Source organism: Saccostrea echinata, unplaced genomic scaffold (genome assembly GCF_033153115.1).
Source record: "Saccostrea echinata isolate AGI-Se365-2 ecotype Australia unplaced genomic scaffold, CSIRO_AGI_Sech_v1 ptg000023l, whole genome shotgun sequence".
Classification (NCBI taxonomy): domain Eukaryota; kingdom Metazoa; phylum Mollusca; class Bivalvia; order Ostreida; family Ostreidae; genus Saccostrea; species Saccostrea echinata.
In genome coordinates, this window is record NW_026889772.1 from 12,010,975 (window position 1) to 12,016,974 (window position 6,000).

Here is a 6,000-nt window from a genome sequence, read left to right on the forward strand (position 1 = left end):
ATTAATAATAAATCTTTGTCTTGAATGAATATTTTCCATCTTCAGCAATATTGAAAGATTAGATATGATTCAGTAACTATTAACTAACCAGCTATTAAACCCAGGTCCGTAGAATGCGGGGGGGGGGGGGGGGGGGGTTCTGAGTAAAGTATATCGTTCTAGTAAATTTTCCCTTAGATGCTAGTCTCCAATGTCGAGCACTAGCAAATTCCAGGATTTGGATAGTGAAATTAGGTGTTTTTTTTATATTTGCTTGTCAGATTTTTGAAAAATATTGCCCCCCTTTTTTTGGTCTTTTTTTTTCCTTTATCAGATTTTTTTGGGGAAGTTGCCCCCCCCCCCTTTTTTGAAATTGTTGCTACAAGTCTGACTAAACCATCATACATGCTGTTGAAGCTAGGGAAAATAGTGACACCACCACAATATACTACACTGTACTTTGCTATGCATGTGTACAATATGGTGTAGAGCAATATTTGACAAAATCAGATAAAATTTTAAGAGCTAAAACCACAAAGTACAAAAATAGTCCTTGACTAAAATAGATGAACTTATGTTTTATAATTTGAAGGGTTTTAAACTATTTATCTTAAATATCTTTTTCTAGTGTTCTTTTTATGGTTAAAATAACCTTTGTTTCTCTAACAATAAGTTTACAAGTCAAGCAGTAGGCTTGTAGCAACGGTTTCAAAAGTTGGGGAGGGGGCACCTTCCCCCAAAAAAATCTGTCAAGCAAAAAAAAAAAAAAAAAAACTAAACTCACCAAAAATAGGGGGAGGGGCTACTTCCCAAAATAACCTGATGGGCAAAAAAAAAAAAAAAAAGAAACCAAACTAATTAAATGTCCATTTCGTGGAAATTGACAGTGCTTGACCTTGTAGCAACGACGGGGTGGGGGGGTGGGGGGTGGGGGGTGGAGGCAATCACTATAGCAAACTACTATACTCGGAAAAAGTAGGTCCCCCCAGCATTCTACGGGCTTGAGCAGCTTTGTAATACTGCACCTGACATAACTCTCACACACTGACAGGAGCTTATAAATGAAGATAAAAACTTACAGTACATGACGTGAGGCAGCTTATTACCTCCTCAATGTAACCATATGCATGAGGGACGGGAGATTATTAATACAAGAAAGTTGTAGGAGATTATACATTCATGACATTGGGTCAGATTATGACACAGATTCGAGTGATAAGCAATTTTTGTGTCAAGTATCAACTACCAATTAGCCTCCATTTGAGAGTAATAGACCAGGTACAAATAACACACCTTTTCTGCCAGAAGCCTTGAACTTGCTGGAATGACCTTGAGTCAAGGTCAGTTACTCAATACATACATGTAACCTTAGGTTATATGCAATATTTATGATCAGTATGAGCATCTCATGTTCTCCATACAAAATACAGGAATTCAATGTTTTTCTTAAAATGACATTTAACTTGATCAAAGGATCTTGAGTCAAGGTCATTAGCAGTCCTTGTGTGCCATTTTCATCATTTTTCCAATGGAAAACCTTGTTAAAAATAAGGAAGATGAATTTCCCAGGTTCTACTCTTTTTTAACATGCAGTGTATTTAGCATCTGTTCATACAATGATAAGGTAATGAAATAATTTTTATAATGAAATGTATTTAATATTGCAAAATTCATGAGAATCAAAATACATTAACATATTGAAAACTTATTTGCTCTATCTACAATTAAAAAAAAAAAGAAAAATAATTTGTAATTTGACCAAATTTGAATTTATGAAAACTTATTACATTTAGTACCAAACACTGACATTGTATCTAAAAATGATGCTACAGACATGGCAAATTCTGATAACACCAATAATGTATCCACAACTGATGTCATGGACATTTCAAACAGACTGAAGATATATGACTCTTTTCATATAAAACTCTGGGGTCTTTCAACTGAAAAAGTCTGCATTCTGAGATAGAATCCACTTCACTTTTTATAACGAGTCACACACAGTTTTCAATTCACATCTTCCATCAACATGATCAATAACTCCATATCGAATATGTTGGCAATGCCAGTTTTAAACTGCATTCGATAATACTGGGACATCATAGGAAATGATAGTGTATCCAGTGACTACACTTTTCTTGTCGTTACTCAAAACTTTAGTCTAATTCTGATTGTTGCAAGAGAAACTTCTATGTTCACTTGTTATTGTACACCTTCATTCCATTTATTTTTAGACCTGTAATTTTGTCTGCCTGTTTATTGATTGTTCTTTGTGGAAAAAGTTGAAAACTTTTCTCGTCTCATTGCTGATATGATCATGATGTTCCCGCTCTCTGTAAGAAACAATAATCTTGTTTTAGTTATTAGTTCAGGTGATAAAATAATTTTCATTTTAATAACAATCAAATGATCTTGTCCACCTGATCTTGTCAATATAGGCCTACAGAATGGTTGTGGTGTGTGTTGGGGGGGGGGGGGGGTCTGTCCTCCTAACTTTTTTTCTGAGAATAGTATTTGGCTATAGAGTAAATTTTCATTAAGATGTCAGTTGCACCCCCCCCCCTTTTTTTTTACTAGAGGTCTGCATCAATAAACTTGTTACATGTATATGGGCAGTTAGTGATTTCACATACCTAAACCTGTTGGCTTTATTTCAAACATGAAATGTTTAATAAGTTTAACTATGAAACATACAAGTTGTATGTCCCTATGATACTATAAATAAACAATAATTAAGTATGTTTGTATTTATGTATAATTCATAATATTTAATGTCAAACCTAATATACCAGTTAGTATTCATCAAACAGTTACAATTCTTGCATATGGTTAGTGATGGGAAATTGGGATTTTTTTCATAATTGATTATTGGAATAATGGGATGCACTATAATCAAAAAAAAAAATTGATTAATTTCAAATATTATATTTCTTCAATTTCAAATGTAGAATAAATTGTTTAGAAATTCTGGAGTGATTTCCAAAATACATTTTTGAAATAGTTTGTATCATTGGGTTCATTTATTAGATTATTATTTAGGATTTAGTTAAATTCAAAGAAGAATGAATCAAAAATTAAAGGAATAATTTGCTTTTAACTAATATTTTGAGTAATCGATTATCTATAATTGGGGACCATTTCGATTAGATAATTGATTTAATCGATTAATCATTACATCACTACATATGGTACTTTCAACTTTATCTAAAACTTGTCATGGGTATCAACTATGATATACATGTATTTGTCTAAAAGTGACACATAGGTCTAACTGACTGATTACATGTATTTTTATGTTTTTCTTCATACTGTAATATATCACTACATGTATAAAATACAATTTACTTGCTTACTAATTGTGAAATCTAGCCAATTATCAAAGAAAATAATCTAGTAAGTAAAGCCAAGAAAAATGATTGGTTAAACCTGCTTTGTTTCCACTTTTATCATGTTCATGCTGGAAAAATTTAGAGTACTGGTAGGTACTGGTAGGCATATTTTTAATTTTTTTTTTTTTTTGCGTGGACTTTTTTAAATAAACAACCAAGTAACACTGATGTCCAGTCTATGCGAAAGTTTTTTGGACCACACAGGACATTGGGTCCTGCGTAATCAATGAACACACAGGACCGAATCAATTTTTGTTGGACCAAAAAACCTAATGTAAAAAAGTGAAACACGTGAAAATGCAGAGTAGTAAGCCTAACACCTTTTCTTTTACAAGGTATTGCTCCCGCATAGTACTGTAGATGGTTCATAGGGTTTTAATCACCTTCATTTACGTATTTGGATTTGTGAGAAATTTTTTACTTATAACAAACATTTACATGACTCCCCATCAAAATAACAATGCTCAAAACTGGACATAGACACATCGGACATTCTGGTACGGTGTAAAAAATGACGCATCGGACCAGAGGCACTGCACATCGGTTAGGTCTGATGGTCCGATGTCTTTTGCATAGACTGGAAGTCAAAGAAATAGTGTTTTATTTATGGTGGAAATTTTTTATACATGCTATTATTGGGGAATTTAAAATGAATATTCATATTTTTCTTGAAAAAGCATTTTAAAAAAATTAGGGTCAGCTACAAAATAGGGTCGGTTCACTGGGTTGTGAAAGTGGAAACAATTTTGCCTAACAACACCACAGCCTAACATTTTGACAAATGTAAATGTACCTTAATGATAGCTGATGATCCATAAGTTAGGATATTCACAGCATGAAAGAGCTGCTGAAATGGCATGGACATTTTAGAGCATCTGTCATATCACCCCCAGTTCCATAACCCTCCTTCCAAGTTTCCAGATAGCAGATATTAAGGGTTCCAGATCCTGTTCCATCTCAACTTCATGTTCAATGTCCACAATATTAGGGATACCTATTCAAATAATATACATGTACTACTAAATCTATATAGCTGAGATTTCTTCCCTATCACTGCATATATGTAAATGTAGATGCAGTACATACAAAATGAGTGTTTTATTTTATTTTCATATTGTGTGGTGTACATGATTATGATTGAGTTTCACATACTCTATAATATGTATTGATGCTTTTAGCTTTCATGAACTCAAAAGAAAATTCAATTAAAAAAAATGATTATAGTCAAAATTGCAATTCAGACACTCCACCATCAACATAACTTGGAAATAAATAAGGAAAGAAATAATCTTAATAAAAAGAAAAGTCCTGTTTTAGGCCAAAGAATTTAGTGGTAAGTATTATTTTGTGTTGTAGTGTAGTGAATTTTTTATCTAGTATGTTTTGGAAGAAAATATTGTCTAGACAGTGTCCAACACCTTGCATCTGGTTACCTTCAAATTTCATTGAGTTATAACTGTGTCTCATATGACTTGACATTTATAATAAATTATTGTTTCTTTTAATATATTTTCTATGTTTGCTAAATTTAAAAGCATCAATACATACATGTAGACATGATAGAGTACATGAAACTCGAAACGTTTTTCCAAAATCAAGCGCACCTGAATAACATCAATAATTTTTTGAATTTTTATTAATTCACCAACATTCTGGAATGCAATCATGTCACACAATATAAAAATAAATTACAAAACAGAATTGTATATATATCATGTAAATTACCCCCTCATGTGTGCACTGGTAACCAGTGCTATTGTTTTTATTATAATATAGTGTAGTGCTCTTTATCCCTTTTTCAAATCTATATTGTAAACAACAACTAAGGAAGAATATATAACAACTTTTAATCTCAAAATCTCTGTTTTTTTTTTTTGTTATTTTTTTTAAAAACTTTAACATGAATCGTCACTAATTTATAATGTTGTGTGTTCACTCATGCCCCCAATTCAGAAAAAAGTACCCAGTTCACTCATATATATATATATATACATATATATATATATATATATATATATATATATATATATGTATCTTATCTAATACCGGTATTTTGCTGAGCCACAATCACTTTTACTGAATTTCTGAGGTAGTGTTAGTTAAATGGTGTCAAATACTAGAGACAAACCTGGGCAGATCGTTTTTGCTAGGCTAGAGTTGTCATGCGTTTGTGATTCGAATGATGGGTTTAATCTTTGCAAAGTAATTTTCAGTCAGACGCAGCTCACCATCGCCTTTTTTTGAGTCAACGAAGCCTTGCTGTACCGCTGAATAGATTTGGTTGATGAAAATCCTCGTTTTCTCCGCATTTCATTCTTTTCGAAACATCCGCTTTGTTTACATTACCGAAAAGTAAGATAAGTCGTAAAATTACCTCGACTTGTTGTTAGTTTGAATCCAATGAAATTTTAGTCACATTTTATATGATTTTATATCAAGTATATCTTTAAAATAAGTTGCATTGTAATTTTTTTTTCCCAACTCTACTAAAGAGATGAACGACATACGATTCATTTACGTCATTCGGAGTTGCGCGGTGGATTCAAAATCGTCACTACCATACGTCCTTAAAAAAAAAATGCTTCAAATATGTGATTACAAAAATATTTTACAGTACGTTTTCACCATATAA

The 6,000-nt window shown here is 32.2% G+C and overlaps 1 long non-coding RNA gene across 1 annotated transcript; it reads right to left on the bottom strand.

The window, feature by feature from the left end:
- Positions 1-1,696: 1,696 nt before the first annotated feature.
- On the bottom strand, positions 1,697-5,777 carry LOC133191480 (uncharacterized). Its single transcript, XR_009721697.1, has 3 exons — positions 5,497-5,777; positions 4,162-4,362; positions 1,697-2,312 (listed from the first exon to the last, which is right to left on the bottom strand). It is a non-coding gene; the product is annotated as an uncharacterized LOC133191480 (long non-coding RNA).
- Between the last annotated feature and the right edge of the window lie 223 nt (positions 5,778-6,000).